General features: G+C 44.5%; 1 protein-coding gene and 1 long non-coding RNA gene across 2 annotated transcripts in view; one reads left to right on the top strand and one right to left on the bottom strand.

Moving 5' to 3' along the window:
• The window catches only part of FTO (FTO alpha-ketoglutarate dependent dioxygenase), a 345,689-nt gene that overhangs the window by 30,139 nt on the left and 294,598 nt on the right, over positions 1–20,952 (bottom strand). The gene's annotated exons all lie outside the window — the stretch shown is intronic.
• LOC116665750 lies at positions 5,067–7,838 on the top strand. The gene is made up of 2 exons (XR_004322411.1): positions 5,067–6,045; positions 7,623–7,838. It is a non-coding gene; the product is annotated as an uncharacterized LOC116665750 (long non-coding RNA).

The raw sequence follows: 20,952 nt of genomic DNA, 5'->3' as shown, positions 1-20,952 counted from the left end.
AGATTTCTCTGAGCAGCATCTTGGGTAGCCTGCAGTTCCTTTATACAAGCTGCAGCCGCGGCTGCTCATTAACGTCCTTGGCTAATCACACATGTCAATAACCACACTGGCCTGTTACCTGAGATTGCTTTCCCCTGCTTTCGCTTCAAAATTTGACCTGTTATTATAAGAAACAAGAGCTTTCCAAAAGGGTGCTGGTTGTGCCTCATCATTCTGGAAAACCAATACAGAGGTTCAATACTTAATTCTAAATCCTTGGCCTCCATTATTCACACACATGCCTTTGCTCATCCGCAGCAAGGAAGAATGACCTCAGCCTTTCATCCCATTTCAAATGAAATAACACAAAGGAAGCATTTTAAGGTGTAGTGATGATAGGCTGAATGATGACTGGATCCTATTTGGTTAGCCCCTAAAATCTAACAAAATATCAGTATCCAATCAGACATACTGCTTAATGCCACAGATAATTTATATACATATAATACAGATCTTGCACATACATGCATAGATACACACATCTGTCACACATATTCACAGACATACACACGTGTATGTATATAGGAAATGCACAAGACCCAGGTTCAATGGGGAGTTTATATCAGTGTGAACAGTATTCAAATGATTTTTTGATATTCTTTTCCACACACACTTGCTTGGTGCAATTCAAACATTGCCCAGTTCTGTATAGCTGTTAGATGTTTCTAGGATGCTGCTCTGAAAAATCTAGGCTGCCTTCAAAGATTTTATAAAGTGACTCCTTTATTCTCATAAAGAGGAGAAAGGCAGGTTAATCATCTATTGACTCCTCCGTCTCATGACTGGCATAAAGCTCGGGCTTTGGTGAATTTCCGCGTTTTAGTTACCTAACAAACATACATCAGCAGGAGGTGCAGATAAAGATCGAAAGATTAAGCTTTGTCACTCAAATGATAATTAAAAAGAGTATTTTAAACACACTGTAAATATACACAAGCCATCATAAAATCATCAAAACCCTGCCAGAGCTCACCACCTCCAGAGTATATAGATTATCAGGGAGAGGGGGATATTGATGTTAAGTCCTGCTTGTCTTGGAAGATTGTCATTAACTGTCCCAAGCCTGCACTCAGCCAGCCACCTGAGCTAGGGGAAGACAGGGACTCTGCCTTCACACGTTCTAGTGGCAGATTAGTGGGATTTGGGACAAGCAGTTTAATATGCATTTAATCGTGATCCTTTTCTATTCCATTCCAAGATGCTTTAAAATATATTACTCCAAGTACTTAAAAGAAAAACAACAGAAATCGAGATTCTGTGGTCCTGCTTTAAAAGAAAAAATTTCATACACAGGAAAAATTTGGGAAAGCAGATTAATTTCTCCTAAACGTTTCATTTATAACATGTCATAAAAAGACACACGAGCCCATGTATATTAGAAGCATGCAGTAACATCACCTTTCATAAAAAGAAAAGCTTGTCATCACAATCTTATTAGGATGTCATGCATTGTTAAACTGGTAAAATATTTCTGTATATTCCAATTAGTGCGACCATTAACTGGCACAGACATCACAGAGAAAACTATCTTCTTTAAAAAAAAAAATCCTTTCCACTGGGAACGAATCCTTTGTTTGACAATTCAGAGAATATTATTTAGAGGTTTTAATTGCTCAGTTGATCTGTGGCTGGATCTCAATAATCAAAACAATAAAATTGTTGGTTTTTTTTTTTTTTTGACAACTGTAATAAAATGCTGGTAGTGTCCTGGGATACTTAACTCGAGCTGGATTGACACTGTCAGATTCTTTTCCATATATCTTTTTTATCAGAGGCCAACAGTCATTTTTTTTAAAAAAAATTAAAACGGCACTAATAGCATGGCCACTATCAAGGTATTCCAAACGCTGCTTAATGTCTACATGAAAAGTCTGATCTGATTATCTGTAACAATCTCACCTGAGTATCTATGAAAAGGGGGCCACAATTTTCAATTAAAAAGAAAACAATTCTTCAAATCAATTAGAAAAAGCCAAACATTTGGATAAAAATGGGCAAAAGACCTGGACAAATATTTCACAAACGAAGAAATATAAATAGTCATTTCCATATAAGAAAATACTTCTACATCATTAGTAATCAAAAGAATGTAAATGAAGTCAAGGAGACCCTTTTCCTAATCCATCAAATTGAAAAAGTTTGCGCGCACACACACGCATGCACGAAATTACCAGTACTGATAAAGGTACAGGAAAACAGGCATGCTCACAGACTACTGGGGGAGGCTATACAATTGGTTCGACCTTTTGGAAGAATATTTTAGCAATACGTGTCAGAAGCCTTTACAATGTGCATATTCTTGGACTCGGTAATTCAATTGCTAGGAATTTATCCCGGGGTAATAAAATCCACATAAAATTTTGAGACAGGGATACTCATCCCAGTGTTTTATATGATAAGGAAAAGAATAGGAAACAACCTAAATGTTCAACAACAGGAGAAAAATTAAATAAACACGGTGTGTCTATACAAGGGAATTCTACTTTCTATTAACAATCATGTTCCCAGGGAATATTTAAAGATATGAAAAACTGCTGATGCTCTAGTAAGTGAAAAGATCCTAATTTTGCTTTGAAAAGTATACACGTATATATGGATGCACACTTTGAAAAAAAATGGGGAGACAATACATTAAAAAATATTCAGAGTGGTTATCTCAAGGTGGTGGGATTAAAAGAGACTTCTCTTTTCTGTTTTATACTTCTTTAAGGGTTCAAAAGACTATTTCATTGAGCACAGATTACATGTTAATTTAAAACATGCTCATTGAAGATGCAAACTCAGAAATACTGGGTTTATTTCAAAATGTTTCCTACCCTATTTTCAAAATAATTTACTTTATAGACAGTACACTTAGATCTAAATAAGTTTCTTCTGTTTTTAGAGAAGAGTTGGGGGTATCCACACAATGGCAGATTTTACAGACACTTGGAAATAAGGCATTTTAAAAAGCTGACAAGGTTGGAAGTGGCCTTTAGGATGGTCAGGCCCCAGGCCTGAGAAAACAGTGTTCATTACACAATGTTAACGCACTGGACAGAATGCAGGACACCCGAACTGCAACATTTGGTGCCAAGGGAAATTGAGCACTTGGTTTGGCACAACTGGCTACCGTAACAGTTGAAAGGAGGACCACAAATGAGCAATGACTTTGCAGTTAATTTTCACTTAAAATTCTGTAATTGGGGAAATTATTTTAAATACTCATATTCAAAAGAAGATTTCTTCCCAGCAACCACCCAACCCCCACCTTCTCCACACACACAGACCTTCTGACTTCCTTTCTCAGGGCCCACAAAGCCACTGGCATGAACTTGGGGACCACACACACATTACTCAACTCCTAGGCCAAGCTTGACTATGAACATAAAGACCATTATGACCTTGCTTAGGTGAGATGTTTCAAAGTCTTAGGGTTTTTCACTCTGAGAGTGAAAATTAATTATTTTGCTTACAAAAGAGTCAGAGCAGAGAGACATTCTTTTATCTCTTCTAACTTAATCTGCCTCCCGTCTCTTCTACATTTTTTTCCTTTTCTGCTGGATTCCATTCGGGAAGGAAGAGATCCTGACCCTTGAGGTGACCATCTGTTCAGATCCATTTGAAGGATGGGGAGGCAGAGAATGCATGAGGGATGGGATAGGATCTGTATGAGAGGAAGAAAAATGAATCTGGGGCAGGTGAGGGATGACTGGTTTATTGATGGAGTGCCTACTATGTGCTGAGTGCTTTATCTCAGTTGTGTATTATCTCATTTGATTTTGCATATCACAGCATACCAAACTCCAGCCTTCTAAAGTCCTGCCCCCTTCAAACTCCAGCCAGGATATTATTTCTTGGGACTGTGAATATTAAGGCATATTTCAAAACACAATATGTAAGCTCAGGCAGAGGTTTCTTCATTTTTAATACTAGGGGATGGTTTAGACCCCGTCCAGGTAGATGGTGAATGTGGCCAGCTCTTCTTCTGGAACTAAGGAGCTGGGGAGCTCCTCTAAAACAGGAAACCCCTCGTGGCACCTGCAGCCAGTCTGGCGAGGAGGCTGATTAACGTGGGGAAGGGGTGGGGGTGGGGGGCACAAAGCTACAGCCTGGGCACAGGACCATGAACAGCCATCTCTGAACCAGGCCCCGCCCGCACCAAGATTTCTGAGTTCGCTTTTGTTCCAAAGCTCAAATTTCCAAATTCAGATGCAGAGCAGAATCTGTCTTCCCCTCCCCCCTATTCAAGCCAGCCAGTTGCCCTCCCCTCCCCACCCCTGGCTCGCTAAGCGGCTGCAGTATAAATGACTAGAAGGAATGCTTTATGCTTGGCCACCCCTCCAGCAGGAGACCACTGGCTTTCTCCGTGGTGTTCAGCGAGCCCCACCGAGCCACCGCCGATGCCTCATTAGAACGCAAGACACTCCTGCCAGCCCTGGGCGCTGGATGCTAGCCGCCTGTGGTCTGCATCTGTAGTCATGACAGACGGCCCAGACTGTTGCCTTCCGCTGAAGACCAAGTACATGATCCACTGCAGTTAATCAATAGGATAATGGAATGAATCAATAGGAAAGATTTTTAGAAGGTCTTAATTAAAGAAACACTTGCAGATACAAATGATGTCTTCAATCTATTGATAGTGCCAAGGTGAAGGGTTAAACACAAACAAAACCATCAACTTTATTTTGCCGGCATGCCTTCCACCAGAGAACAACCCAGCAGCCTCCTGGCCCCGGGGTCGGCCCATTAATCAGTCCCTTGTCAATGCCACGGCCACACTGTATGGGAAAATTAGGCTCTGATCAAAAATTTTAATTACGAAACAGCAGCTCAAAACAACAATGAAAAATAGACCCGCACACCCCGTCTGGCCTTCCCTGGCCCCTAAAGTAGGAGCAGCATTCCCCATAAAAACCAGTTCTGCAGACAAACTCCCCTTCCGCAGAGATGCACAGAATTAGAATAATTAAAGAAAGCCTAAATTGATGGGTCCCACTTAGGCAGGGGAATTCTCCAGTGGGCCTTCTGCTCAAACATGTTACATCAATATTTCTGATTCCCTGAACGGTCCTGCACTAGGTACTGGTTTAAAGAGACATCAATCTGTGATGTCAGCATTTATCTAATGAACCTTCAAAAATCAATGTCCAAGATGGTCTGTTACATGCCGGCACCCAATTTGTCCACTCTCCTAGCCTTACTGGCTAAAACCGAAAGCTATAATAACAGGAAACGTGGACTCCAGTGGTGGGGTGGGATGGTTAGATCGGACAAGGCTGGGATTAGACAATCAGTTTCAACCCCGAGAAGGCAAAGGATACTGGGACCAGACAAGGATGCCGGGAGACCCTTCTAAACTTTCCTCCTGGCTCTGGACAGGCACATCCTAAAACGATCTGCTTCTTCCGATCATTCCCCCTCAAAACATACCTTTCCCTTTAGTTTCCATTCCCTGTAATGTTGCCTGACAGGATTTTGGTCCCACTCCTGACAGCTGTGGTAATTTTCTGCTTTTTGGGTTACTCGACTGGGATTCCCACTTAGCTCCACTCAACAGGAGGTCCGTGCTCAGTTCTTCTCTTGTTAGTGTTTATGCTCAACTCATCCTCACCCTTCTGTTAAGAGGACTCCTTGACACTGATATGTTGACACCCTAACAGGCAGAAGAGAGGGCCTAAGTTTGTTTCACTTCTCTTTGCCTCTTTAAAATAAATTGGCCTGTACGGGCTGCCATGAGGCTGAGCTATTTCAAGTGCATAACTCGGGGTGACAGGTACGCCAACCACCAGGCCAGGATTTGGCCTGCCTTATAATCTCTTGCTTTTATTCGCTGTAGCTCTCTCTCTCTCTCTCTCTCTGGACCACAAGAGTCAGCCCTGAGAGCAGCATGGAGCTCGGACAGTTGGAAGATGCGTTGTGTGGGCTGAATTCGTTGGTGCACGCACGATTCCTGTCTCTCTCCGTGAATACAGCTTTCAGCAGCCCCTCGTGCCAAGTTTGAGTCCAATTAAACTACAATGAGAGGTACCATGATTTCATTTGCTTGGATTGTCACATTTCAGAAGTTCAGTAGCCTGCAAAATGTTCGCTGTCTCTCATTAAGCCGGTTCCAGCAACTGTGTAAAGTCTCTAATTTAGCTGCTTTTTATACTCAGCTTTCAGCCCTGAAGATGACTGCCTGCAGGGAAGACTTCCTATGGCATCCGTGGTATTAGAAAGTGCTTCTGATCATACAAATGGAATAGCCAAACTGACCCCAGGACGAAAATGAGATGATATTCTAAGGGTTCCAATTACATTCATCTAGTGTTTTTCTGGAAGAATCCTTACTTCAGAGAGGAGTGTGTGTGTGTGTGTGTGTGTGTGTGTGTGTGTGTGTGTGTGTGTGTGTGTGTGTGTGTTTGGGGGAGGGGTACATTCGATGCTAAAGATGCTAAAGAACCATCAGTATGGTGATATTTTCAGAACCACTAGTAAAGACCCGTAACTTTTTTTCCTGATATGACTGTTTATTTCTCTAAAAATCCCAACAAAAACATAAAAACCAGACTTCATTTAGATACGCTTTTAAAAATGAATTGCCTTTAAACAAAGAAATCAGGTTTGTCCTGGAAATCTGATATGTATTAGACACTGGACAGATCTCATTTGAGTCCTAATTGGGTTTCAGGGGGAAAAAAAAAATCACTGCTCTGTGGACTGTGAGGATGCTAATTTCCGTTATGGCTCTGGTTTGATAAGGAAATTGCTATAGAGATGACAGTAATGACGATTACAGTTTATTGACTGACTACTAGATGCCAGGCATTATGTTAAGAGCTTCATACAGAATCTCACTTCATTCTCTGAACAACCCATTTTCCAGATGAGGGGACTGAGGTACAGAGAAAGTTAACTTGCTCAAAGTCATAGCTGGCAAGAGGCAGAACCAACAATCAAACCCAGGCTTGTCTGACTCCAAAGCCCTTCTTCCTAACCATTTTGCACTTACGCTTCAGCGGCAAAAGCTGGCTCAAACCCCACTGGATTCGCCAAATACAAACTGGCAGGTGCATGTCGATGAGTCACGTCTGTCCTGCTGCCCTTGGAACAGAGATTAGCACGGCCACTCAGTCAACCTCAGCCTCGGCTAGCACGGCCACTTTGGCAGGCAGGAATCTTCTGGAGTTCCAATCCTTCTACTAACCTTTCCACTTTGAAAAATAACACTTCTGAGCAGGGTTCCTTTTCTAATTCCCAAAGAAAATTTAGAAAATGGAGAAATGCCCAAAGAAGAAAAATTAAATACAATGCTAGCACCCAGATACAATTGCTCTTGGCGCAAATTCTCTTTTGCCCCCCCCCCCTTTTTGTTTTTGGTCTATAAAATAGGATTTTCAGTATTATTTGCTCAGTATTTGGTGTTTTTCTCAATGAACAGATAAACCCACCCAGACTGCATGTCTGTCGTGTTCTTCCTATGGATAGCTGTGTTTATAATCACTGGATTAAGTTGGTCACTCCCTGAGTGTGACCCCCTGGTTCTTTTAAATGAGCTGTCATCTCTACTGACTCTACAGACGCAAAACTTAGAATCTTTCTTTTTGTTTTGTTTTTTTTAGGCCCAGGTGCAGAGAACAGCTCCAGCTGGCTAAGAAGCGAAGGTCAGAGAGACCCGAGCTCGCCAAACCCTGAATCCCAGAAGCTTAAAACGTCATCAGAGTTTCTCCTACCAGCTCAGGGACCTACGGCTCTTCTTAAAAAAAAAAAAAAAAAAAAAAAAAAAGACAGCAAAAGCTCAACCTAAAATGAAAGAGATCAGTTTAATTATGTATGAGTAAAAAAATAATCAAGATCAAAAAATGCTTTCATTTTCCTGGGGGAATTTTTTGGTTGGAAATACAAATGGTTGCTGTTCTTGCCTAGAAGATGGAAAAGACACTTGAGCCTACAGCAGGCAAGGGTTTACGGAACGGGGGCTGCCGCTCTTCGCCCGGCCCCGGGAAGGGGGTGATGAACACGGTCTGAAATCAATATCAGGGAACAGTTACTGCATCTCAATATTATCTGCCGAGATGGGCTGCTGGAAGAGGATGGGGGAAGAGGGAGGTATGTCGATAGCTTTAACGAAGCACTCCACAGCCATGTACAAAGGGAGGTCAAATAACTCTCGGCAGACCAACCCCCACTGTAAGTAGTAAAAATGATAAAATCAATATTATTAAATAAAAAGTTAGCACTGCTATTGAACCCTCTCACGATCTTGGCAGTGCCTGGCTGAAAACGAAGGAGGCTATTTTCCAGTCTCTTCAGGGGCAAATATTTAGGATCGTGAACATTTGCAAAATGTGGGGGGAGAGACATACTTTTCACATAGAAACTGGGCAGTGGGAACATCTGAACAAGAGGGCCAGGTAACTGTCGCCTCGGAAGACAGCGATCCTGCCCAGCCAGGTGAACACGCACTCCAAGGGCCACTAAAGGTCATGTCATTTGCAGCTGGACTTTGCTCCTCGGTCCTTCAGGGTGACAGAGGTCAGACTGGCTCAGGGCTTTCCAGGAAAAGAGAAAGGTGCTACTTACTCTCCTTTCAAACCCTGAGACTTGGAAAAGCACCAGAAAAAAAATCATGGAGGAGAAAAAGGGGAGGGAAAAAAAAAAAAAAAAAGAAAAGGAAAAAGAGGAGGAAAACAGGGCATTCAGCAGCCGACGACTGACCTGTTCTTGTCAGCCCAGAGGACTGCGGGGACGCTTCTCAAAGCCAAGGAGGCGTTCTTTGCTGCTGGCGTTGGGTGCTTAATTGTGTAAACTGAAGGCAGCCTATAGAGCAGGTACTGAAAAAGATAAATTTAGACTAAAGATAGCCCAGCCAAAAATTCCTATGAAAGCAGCAAGCTCCAGTCATATCTGGAGGAGGAAGGGGAAGGAAAAAAAAAAAAGAAGACGACGAAGATGAAGAATGGCTAAAACTGAGTGACAGCCCGCCGGCAAGGCTGCATTCGCTGCTCTGACCTGCATTTAAACACAGAGCGGCTTACCCTTGTGAACACCTAAAGTTGGCTTCCTTGTTTGCATTTCATAGAAACTACTATAGAAAGTAAACAAGAACCTTTGGTGAATTATTTAGCATACAAATAAACCAGCCAAGAAGGCTAAGTAGGCCTATATGAACTAACTGGATTGAAATATTCATCTGTAAATAACCCTCCAATCTGGTGCTTTCGCGTGCAAATACTACATGGAACATTAGACACAACTAGCTTCTAGGGATATTTAGGCTCACTGGAGAGCAATTTTTATGTCTGCTGGCATCTGTGGGTAGTGATATGGACTGACTGTTAATATAACCAACATAAAATTTATGTGAACACTCACGGAAATAGGAACACACTGTCAGACAGCTGGTGTCTGATGCGAAGCACATGCGGATTTTATATGCGCTGCGTAAACTAACCTTTGCAATAAAGATTTAGCAGGTTTATTAGTTTAGGAAATCGCTATAATTAAGGATAATTCATAATGGCCGCTTATCCACTCTCCAGCAATAGCTAGCTTAATTTAGGCTCCATTTCTTGGAGTCATAAATAAGTGCACTGCTATCTTCTGCACAGATGTGGCATTCAACCTGTTCACGTTGGCTGGTTTTGGCTTGTGTTTTAATCAAAAGCATTAGTAGATAAGACTATAAAAAGCACAGGGTTTGAAATAAATTAGCAAGAAATGCATAGGCAAAGTTTCTTTTTTTTAACTGTTCCAAAAAAAAAAAAAAAAGTAACCTCTCCTTCCAGAGGTAAAACAATTAAAAATAAATAATCCTTCCAAATGTACAAAAGGAACTTTCATTTACAAACCCAAGGAGAGAGAAAAGTGACGGAGCAATAACATTAATGCAGGCCGAAGAAATATGAGTGTGACCTCTCTACAGCATTTCCATTTAACTGTGCATGTAATTAAAGCCCGACCTTTGCAAATGCAAGTACATTCTGTCTCACTGCAGCTTCTCCTGTGCGATCCAAGTTCCAAGCAGGTTTCCACAGTGTGCTCTCCTGCCTTCAGTGTCTGCTCTGAGGGACGGTTGCCTCTGCTCTCTGTCCCCACCTACAGGGACACCTTTACTGCCAGTCCATAGCAACACCTGACACTCTCCGTCCATTCAGTCACGCCATCTTTGAGTTCCAGCCCATGCACTCTGCAATCACTCAGGGCAGGAGTCAGCAAAATGCGACCAATGCCAGAACGTGGGTCTCATCAGCATCTCTGATGCCAACTGGTTGGTGAGCGTGCCCTAGGTGTGGGACATGCTGCGAAGCCTTCCCTGGCCTGGTCTGAACAGCCAGCCAAAGGAGATCTTCTTGTGAGATCTCCCCCAGGGAACTGCAGCTTGATTGACATGGGAATTTGGAATCATATTAAGGGTGAAGCTCTACAGAGACTTAACGAGTAGCTTTGCTCTTGAGATCTTCTTGATTGTGGTGTTAATCCTGGTGTAATGGAAAGGGTGTTGTTTAAGAGTTGGAAGGTTTGGGATACGTTTCCCAGCTGTGTCACTTGTCATCTGCTGTGTCCCTAAGAGAGCCAGTCAGCCTCCCCAGACTTCAGCCTCCTCATCTGCAAAGTGGGTCGTGATCACCTGTCCAAACTACTGCGTGGGCTACTATCAGGACCTGCCTGGAACCTTTGGAAACACTGCCCACAAATCTCCCAGGACAGCAAAAATGCTCTGGTGAATTCTAGCCCAGCCACTTAGGAGTGGGACCTCTCCATCTCTGAGTTTTCCTGTAGTAAAGCAGGGCCAAGTGATAGCCGAGTCACCTCACCACGTATGAGGATCAAGAGGAATAACGTGTGCAAAAGTGGTTAGCCATCTCTGAAGAGCACTGCTGTGTAGGACCTGTGCGCTTGGACCGGGCCTCCTCCTGCTAGTTTCCAAAGGCGCAGTTGGTCCATGGGTCCTGAAGTCACCAAGGTCCCCCATGATCACTCAGACTGGGGTGGTGGTGTGAGGGTTTGAGGGGACGTGATGCCAAAATGAGCTGGGTGCGTCACTTTTAAAAAATTATATCTTAATACCAGAATAACTGATTCCTGGGAAAGGATGGAAGTTGGCTGAGTTATCTCTGTGAGCAGTTTGGCCTGGTGAACACGGGGAGAGCCAGTGATAAGGTAAGTGAAACTCTCCAGAAGGAATTTCTCCCCCAAAGCACTCTCCTTGAGAAGTTGGGTGTGGAGCTAGAATTGAGGAAATGAGCATGATATGATACTTTTTTATGGGCAAATTCGGGTAGTCAGTGTCCTGACCATGAAGTTGGCACACACACAGAGGAGGATAGAAAGGGTAATGGGACAGGCGTTAGCACAACTCAGCTCTCCCCGGTCTCAGTGTCCTGCTGACGGTGGCCACTGTGGCCATCCAATGAGAATGGGCCTTCCAATGGTTAGATAGCAGCTGGGTAGGATAATCTGTGCAAATGAGAGTGAGGAGAGGGACAGCCAGGGAAAGGCCCCTGGCTTGCATTTTATCACCAAGGCCCCGAGAAGTAGCATGACCTTGGCTCCCAAGTTAATAAAAGGAGCCAAGAGTTCCCTTCAGTCTTCTGAGCCCCGGGTATCTGGCAGGCTCACCTGTAGCCCCATGATGGCAAGTGGCCCACCCTCTTTTTTTATTTACGGACGGGCCTATTTAATCAGGTGTGCACTGGGAGATTTATATCCCGTTACAGAAGTGATCTTGGCAAAATAAAAAGCTAATGCCCTGGGTTGTAAAGCAGCACTGGATCACAGAATGAGGGAGCAAGTGGGGTCAGGGAACGGGCTCGCCCTTCCCCACTCCAGCATTTCAGACTGAAAGTATTAGCCCCAAATGAGGAACATATTTATCAGGAAAATCTTTTATTCTTTTAAAAGAGAGTTTCCTTTAGGAGTCAAAGTTCACAGGAACATTTACCATTCTGGGGCCCAAATTGACATCTTTAATAAGACTTCTGGAAATTCAGAATTTAAATCATGGTTAGAATGAGAGGGTCAAAACATGTCACCCTAAGAACCTAGGGTCAAAAAAAAATGTTTTCATTATAGCTGAATGGCTTTAAAACATTCTTAGCCTCCCCAGATTATAAACTAAAATAAAGAATCTTAAAAGCAACAAACAGGCCCCAGGGTTTTCTAAAGAAATATCTGGTTACCAGGGTCTGACTCGACAGGAGAATAAATGTTTAAATAAGAGAGACCTCAAATAGAGGTGGTAACAGTAGGAAGAGTAGCAGCAGCATTAATGGTAGTAATAGTTTAAGCTACATGAAACAGGTTTTTGAGGCAACAAGGGTTCCAGAAAGACAAGGACTGTATATTAAGCTCCTAGAAGTCAAATTAGCAGGGTAGGTATGGTTGTGAGAGATTCCGCACATTTCCACCTGTGACAAGGCACCTATAAAGGTAGGTGGCAAAAACAACAGCAAAGGAATACGGCAAAAGGATTCATTTGGGCGGGGGGGGCGGGGCGGGGAGACAATTATTTTAATTCCTTTCTTTAAAAAAATTATTACATTCAAACAGGCAGAACCAGGACTTGACAGGTGAGTCCCTGTACCCGGCATACAGCCATCTTTCCAACGCCGGCAATCTGATCGCTGTCACGGAAAACAGACGCTTGGTCGCTGGTTTTCTCTCCTTCCTGCCTCCTGCGAAACTGCACATGAGACACACGACCCTCTCTGTCTGAAACCTCTGGATCCCCAATACGGTTATGTTTTATCCCTGGAATCAAAACAGTCTTTCTAGATAAAAGAAAGAAAAGAGCTTCTGTCCCAACCCCTTGATGGAGACCCAAGGAGATTCTGACTCTTACTATATATGCTCATTTTTCCCTTGAAATCTATTTCGTAACTTTCCAGGAAGATTACAGGGCACAGCCAGGCATTCACAACCTCAAGAATAATTAAAACAAGGCCGCGTATCCCGCACAGTAAGGACAGTGGGCTTCAGGACTGCACATCGCCGTGCTGGGCGGATCTCCAGCCCAACTGGGAAACGGCAGGTGCCGCCTAGAGCCTGGTTTTCTGAGTGATTCCCTCAGACTTTCTTCCAGTGAAGAAAAACAGATTCCCAACCAGAAATAACAAACGTCTCCCGCATAAAAGATAAATCTGAGGGCCTCTGCCTCCCCCTGCCCTTTGCCTGGTGCCCCCGACACGGACGCCTGAAGCAGTCATATTTTGCTAACTAGCAAAACGTGGATTCATTTGATTTGCAGATGGGGACCCCTATTGGTCTGAAAAAAATCCCAGGGAAAATGGAAACAGAACACAGCCTTCTTCACCAAATATGCCTGAACTTACCAATAAAAAGACACAACGTTCACAGTTCCATTTCGCCAAGAAAGAAGAATACAGATGGAGTGTTGAAATCCTCTCCCCCGCCTCCACCTGCACCAACAGATGCCCCTCTGGGAAAAACCCCCTGCCATGAGGCTCTGAAGTTCACCTCCCCGCACACCCCGCAGGGGCAGGGGCACGCGCACGCGCACGCGTCACTCCAGCCGCCTGTGTCACCGGGGCTGCCGTCCATCTCTCTGCTGACAGATCTCCGTGTTGGGCAGGATTTCCAATCCTTCCTGACTATCTATTTGTCACTGCAGGTGAGTGGTGGCACTCAGCCTGATCCCCAGCCACTTTCACAGTTACTTATCTGTCTTTATGGATTCATCCTGTGTGTCAAGCCAGCGCATAACAGCATTACTGTCAGGGTGACAAAACTGTCCCTAGAGTGCCACAAATGATTCTCTCTCCTCATGGCTGCTAGCAGGGGAAACGCAGTGACACCACCTCGCCCCACTCATCCTGCTCCGGCCCGAGTCTGGTTCCGTGCCTGCTCTTGCAGGGAGGGCTAGTGAATGATGGGTTCAGGGGAGAGCGGCTTGTGTGGTCTCTAAAAATTATAGAGAACAAAGAGAGCAGGGCTAGCGTTCACCCCTGCCTGCAAGGCACCCAGGCTCTTGTCACCTGCTTGAGGTGAGGCACCCATGTGTTTAACACCTACCACTGCAGAGGCCTGAGAGGGGATCCCGCCCCCCTACCCCCAACTCTTCAACTCCCAAGGCCTGTCACTCTGCCACCCTCCCCAGCACACAGTTAAGGAACCACAGGACTGTTCACTTGCCAAGCCTGTAAATCTGAACTACAACGGCAAGCTGAGATCCGAATGCTGTCATTTTTAGAGCAGCAATATTAACTGGAACTAATAATAAATAAGAACTTCCAGGGTACGTAGGAGTTGCCAAATGATTTGTAATCATTTTCGTGAGCTGACTGCTTCCAAAATAACATCTCATTTCTTTTCTGTTTTGAAATGGAGCCCCGGTTCCATTTTCCACCACAGGCTTCCTTCGGAATGTAATTTTGACAGCAACGTGGTGCCTGTGGCCATGTTCGTTGGAAGGAAGGTTTCTGCTCTTCCTTGATTTTAATCCCACAACAGCATGCCAAAATTAAGGCAGTGAGGGGGAACACGGAGTTTTTATTGCCACCGGGAACTGGCTCGAGGATGCCACATTAAGACATGCTAGTTCTAAATCAGGTCCACAGTCCTTTCCCTGGCCTGCCCAGGGTGACCTTCTAATGCTACCAAGTGGTTTCACAGATCCCTCCGAAATCAAGGTCAGTGGAGCCCAGCTCTGTTTGCCAGGGCACACTATTATTTGGGGGCTTCAGTAGGTGCTAAAAAAAAATAGTCAGCAAGACACTCTACTCACCAGGTGGGGTCAGGTATGCAGTCTGGTTGGAAGGCTTTGCTTTCCCACTGAAAGGTCAACTGAAATACAAGTGCACGGTGCAGGCGGGCGGGCGCGTGCGCACACCCGCACGCAGGCGCCAGTTCAGGTGTGCTGGGCGCTCCGCTTTGTTCTTCCCCCCCGATGAGCGCTCACCATCTTGGGTTGTTTTTAAATAGGTTCAAGCTGATTTCTGACACTGGAGAAACAAACCTAAAAGCAATTTAGAAAACACCTGCCCGTGAAGTCAGATGGCAAAATATCTAAAGCTTCTCTCGAAATCTGTGACCTCAGAGGCTGACATGGTTTGATGGGGAATCTAATGTAATAGGCTGCGAAAGCCAAGAGGCCTGTTGTCAGCAATGAAGTCTGAAAGTTAGCAGAATTAATAACACTGTACAATGGAAGAGCCCTCAAGGGACAGGGCTGCAGAACCAGGGCAGTGGGGAAAAATGACTTTTGAAGTCATTTCACTATGACATTCTGTCATCACTGCTAAACGGAAATAAAAAATCATCCGGATCGCCACATGTTTCTTTGTGTGTCCTTCCCTTATCTAATATAAAGTAATAACACCCCACCCAGGCTGGGAATGGACCCTCGAGGGATTCCGCGCGCTCCATTTTGAATCGCTAAATGCAATCACAATAAATGCAAGTGGGAGTCTGTTTAGCAGAGAGTGATGCCTGGTCCGCTGCCCATCGAAAGCCAATAAATCTCAATGCTTCAACAAGAGATGAAAATAGTTATCTCATCACTGCAGTGCCAGGGCGAAATTTTCTCTGAGCCAGAGTATTTTTATAGATGATTTATGTCCGGGAAGGATAGTTATTTAGCAAAATGGCAGATAATGATGAATAGAAAGTAAGTATGAATAGCAGCAAGGGAGTGGTGCTTTGCCGCCACAACAGACCAAACAAAATGCCTCCATAAAGTACACGCCACAGATAATTGCTATTACACTCAAACTAGTATCTGGATGACTGCGAGTGAAATACAAATGAGCCCATCTGATTCAGGAAGTGATGGCTTTCTGTTGTTCTAGAATGCATGCCCCGGGAGTCTGCTAATTTTTCTTGAAGGCATACTTTGTATCTTTAGAATGGCAGTTGCGAGCACCAGCTCCATTGATTGGATTCAAATCTCAGCACGACCTCCTACTTCATGAGACCTTGGGTAAGTTGCTTAACCATTTTCCAACCTTAGTTTCCCTATCTGTAAGAAGGAGATAATAGTAGCGACCTCTTAGGTTTGTTGCAAGGATGAAACTAGGGACTCTGTACCATGATTCTTGGGCACAGGACGAATACTACAAAAAAATTAGCTATCAGTTAGGGAACAGCCACCCAGAGACCTAGCTATTACTTGTTTAGTTTTATCCAGTCTTCTCTAATCAGTAAATCTTTTACTCGAACCCAGAGTAAGATTTGAAGAGAGGAGAGCTACCAGGGGAAAATTTGCACTCTACTGATTGGGTGGAAGACATCACCTTCCCAGAATGTTTTTCGGTCATTCCACCATCACTATCCTGGATTCTCAAGGCCTATTGAAATGGTCACATTACTAACTTGAGAGAGAAGTAAGGAACGAGAGAAATTATTCATGGAATTACAATGGAACGGAAGTCTATTTTAAAAATAAACAGAACTGAATTTTTGGAGCCTTTGAATAAAAGGTAAGTTGACTGCACACAGAATGTCAAAATGGAAGCGAAGGTCTTTTTTTTCTTTTTAAGCACTTTCTTCTGTACTGAAGCACTACACAAGGAAAAAAAAAAAGGAACTAATTATAGTTTTAAATGTCCAAAACGCCATGTCCACCAAAAGCCCGGTGCTCATTAGTACTAGTAATTAACTTTACAACTGTCAACACAAACAGCACAGAGGCTGACAGATAGAGAGGAGCTCTGAGGGTGCTAATAAATCCGGAAATAACAACTTGACACACAGATGCACAAAAGGATGCAGGTGATAAAGAAATGTTGACATCAAATCTAATTATCTTCGAAACGGCCAACTACAGCACAAGCCACAGTAATGCACTGTTATTGGTGGTGATGAGGCCCCTCTGGAACAGGGCTTAACCACTGCCTACAACCCAGCTTTTACAGCCCTTGTCAGAGCTGCTGAGGACAATATCAAACAGGAAATTATGAGTGCCGTGACCCCTCCAAGTCAAAAATCCAATGATGAATATGGGCTCAGCAAGGCATAGCAGATTACCCCCTCACGAGTCCTAAAGCTGGGATGATATATGACATTTTTATCAGGCACTTTCTCAGGAATGTCACCAAGAGGGAAAATAAAGGCCCTGCAAAGAGGCGACTAGGTGAATTATGCAACTGTAATTGCCGATCATAACCTGATATGAGTTGAAATTGCTCTGTTTTCATATTGAGATAGCATAAAATTGTCGGGAAATGCAATGGCTCCTTAATGTGGGCTAGATGAGTCTAATATTCTGATCATTTTTCACTCGGCTGCAAGGTAAATCGAGCTCCCTTAACACAGCCACTGTGGCCCAGGGCAATCGAGGGGCCCAATTTTACACTTGAATTGAGCAAATATGTGTAAACGACGATTTTTCATATTTTCTGCATGCATAAGAAGATGAAACATCTTTATCATCTGTATTGTCTTGGCTGAGCTTATACAAAATATTAGTTTATCTCTCCTACTTTGGTTCATTCCATAAGCGAGACACATAGATGTGAAGGACAGGCAATATCCCATATATAAAGCACGTCCATCTTTCATGCAGACTCACTTCACAAGCTCCCCTATTTAAAACAACCACCACCACAGCAAAAACAGACACTGCCGTGGCATACAAAGGAAGACTTCTTTTTTAAAAGGGGAGGAAAAAAAAAATCCAAATAAAGGCCCTGAACACAACCAATCGTCCCGTCAGTCCCCTGTTCATGCACACGAGGTGGGAAAAACCCAAGTAATCTTTGGTGCCTCTCCCTAGACTGCCTCCCGGCCCCCACTTAAATCAGTTGTACCTGCAGGAGGGTGGGATCAGCATTTTATTGCTTTCCTGCTGCGGCAAATGGAAAAAGACTCTGCCGGCTTTCTTCTTCCTTGGGGTCATCTCTGAGCCTGGGGGCATCTTGACCTCTGGTGCCTGGTCCTGTTCCTTCTTGTTCCTGGGCCCCAGTCTCTAGATGGTAGAGGACCCAGGCCCAGCAGAACTGCCTCTTTATTGCAAAGTGAATTTTCCCTTCTACCTCTGTCACTCATCCTCAGGCCTGAGGCTGGCCACACAATGCCACCCCTGCACAGGGCAAGCTCTGTCTAGCCTAGAGGATGGGGTCCTAGAAATGGGTCTGCTAATGAATCAGCCGTTATCAGGGCCATTACCACAGGGTCCCTCTAGAGCTGTGTTCCTTGCACTGTGATTTAGTACAGACCATCAATATATTAGGGCTTTCCTGGCTGATGTCTTTATCCTCCCATCATTTTCTAGACGTATTCTGTTGGTAGGCCCAAGGCAAGACTCATCCTCCTGCCACGCTTGGCCTCAAGCCCCAGTGAAACTTGCATGCACACACCAGCAAATATGCAAAACATTAAAATAATCTCATGGTTTTTCATTCTTTAAAAATAATCAAACCATTTGTTTCTCGTCAAAAGACCCCTAGATGATAGAGTGTTAGTAACAGAGAGATCAGGGAAACATAAGAAAAACGAACAGACTGGGAAGAACCATTCAGAATGAGCCAGATTCAGCACAGGATGCTCGCATCCCAGGCTCCAGAACTTAGGACCCTCCTTCTGTGGTGGCTGACTGGCTCCCTAATGACTCAATGCTATATGGACCAATGCTGAACAAAGTTTGCTGGAACTGTCTAAAGCTAGGCTAAGCTAAGGTACAGCTGGGGAAAAGTATTGCCTGTGGTGTCCTTGTGTGTGTATGAGGGACAAGCTGTGTCAGTCTCAGGGCTGGGCCCCGCCCACCCGGTTCCAGTTTTCTCCTCTGTAGGCCCCGCTGCAGCTGGGTGGGCAGGTACCTCAGTGCCCTCTGCTTACATGTCCACCTCCCTCTCCTAGACTGTAAGTCCTCGAAGGCAGAGGCCCTTGCCTCATCTGTCTTGGCATCTCGTACAGTCCCTGCAGAGCTGGTATTCAACAAGTACTCAGCCCCCAAGCTAGAGGCTTAAAACAATAAGCATTATTATCTCAGAGTTTCTGTGGATCAAGAATTTGGTTCAGGGTCTCTCACAAGGATGCAGTCAGTGCATCAGTGGGTGCCACAGTCCTCTGAGGCTTGATTTGACCTAGAAGATACACTTCTAAGCTCAACGCCTTGGCTGTTGGCTGGAGACTTCAGTTCCTTACCAGGAGGGCTTCTCCACAACGCCACTCACTGCATGGCTGCTGGCTTCCGCCAGAGTCAGTGGTCCAGACAGAAAGACTGCGAATGACCACGATGCCTTTAATGACCTCGTTTCCCCGCCTTATTCTGTTTGTCAGAAGCAAGCCACCAAGTCTAGCCCACACTGAAAGCGAGAGGATTACATAAGGCTGAGAATACCAGGAGCTGGGGATCACTGGGGCCATCCTGGAGGCTGGCTCCCACTGCGAGAGTCTAAGATAACGATGAATTCAACCAATGTTTATTGAGCTCCCTCCACGTGACGGACCATGTGCTGGGTGCGAGGGATACAGCGGTCAGTGGAAAGCAAGGTTACGGCTCCTGCTTTCACAGAGTTTACGATCCAGTAGGAAAACTGGGTGTTAAACAACTAGAATATGAGTGTTACGTGCGGGAAAGTGGTGGTGGGTAGGGGTGGGAATGCAGGAGCAGAGGGCACCCTTAGCTTAAGATATTTAAACTGTAACCTTTGGCCATTAGACAGACTTGTGTTATTATACATGCTATTATTCTGCCCTGGCCATCATTTTGGCTGCTTCCCAAATAATTATACATTGTCCTGAAAATACAGCACTTGACTCTAAGTGAGGGTGATCACTTAATAGGCAGCAGGCGAGACTCAGAGATGGTTATCAGCTTCCTCTCTCCAGCGAGGAAGTTCAGGCCAGGAGGGCAGAGACTGGCTCAACTGCACAATAATAACTTCATATCAAAACACCTTTATTCTTCAGAGGGAAAACAAGTCATCAGTGGAGATAGAAAATCTGCCTTCTGAGCCCTAAAGGTGCCCTTCTAATCACTAAGACCGCGGGGGATGGCATGGTGCCTGGTAGGTGGTCTGATCCCCGCTCAACCAAAACAAAGCCTTCCTGCATCATTTATTTACAATTTGAAATGTTGTTAATTTTTATTTCTCAAGTCGTAGAAAGACATGAGTGTAAGGGTTTTTTGGGCGGGTGGGGTGGAGTGGTTTGTTTTTCTTGTCTTGCTTTGTTTTTTAATCCAAGGATCGACTTCTTTCTTCCTAGGGAATCTTCATTGAATTGCAACTCACTCGATATTATTAAGAATTCTGATCAGAGGTAAACATGCAAAACACTCAGCTGAGGGGATTAAGGCTCTTTGTTAGTGTTTACATTATCTGTTTTTAATTCCTGTATATCCTTTCGTTATCTCAGTGTTTCAACACTAATTGCAAAACGGCCCTCACCGGCTGTAATGAGCCCCGGACCTCTGCAGACCTCCAGACACAGCTCCTCGTGTAGATAAGGCCGCCCCTTAACAAGGCTCTGGATCTGGATCAAGGTCTTTTACTGCTTTTCCACTTTCTTTGGCTCATCTGGCCTTCCAGAGGCTACACGGGCTCACTAAATCATAGAGTTCAGGGTGATAGCTCAGTCCGCTGAGAGTCTCTAAACTCAGCCGAGTTCTAATGAAATGGATATGCTGTTCTTGGCTTCTTCAAGATACTTCCTGACTTCAGATGGATCAAGACTGAATCTCTGTATGCCAGACCACCGATTCCACCTGGTGCCCAAGCAGGGCTGAAGCAAAACTGGGCCCTGTCCCCCAGTTAATCCTAGTTCACTGGTGTGAACTAACGCGAAATTAAGCTCGTCCTAAAGACGTCAAGAATCGGGCACGACTCCTGAGATGGGTCTCCAGCTCTCCCTTCCGTGAACTTTCATGCTGCATTTTGGGTAAATAACGCTCCCTGAGTTCTGCTTGCAGTGGAATCATAGTAAAGTGTCGAAGAAAGAGGAGGAGCTTTTGTATTAATGGGACTGGTTCGACTGCTACTTAAGCTTATT

Source organism: Camelus ferus, chromosome 9 (assembly GCF_009834535.1).
Source record: "Camelus ferus isolate YT-003-E chromosome 9, BCGSAC_Cfer_1.0, whole genome shotgun sequence".
NCBI lineage: Eukaryota > Metazoa > Chordata > Mammalia > Artiodactyla > Camelidae > Camelus > Camelus ferus.
Note: the sequence above shows the minus strand (reverse complement) of the source record. Positions and strands in the feature narration are given on the sequence as shown.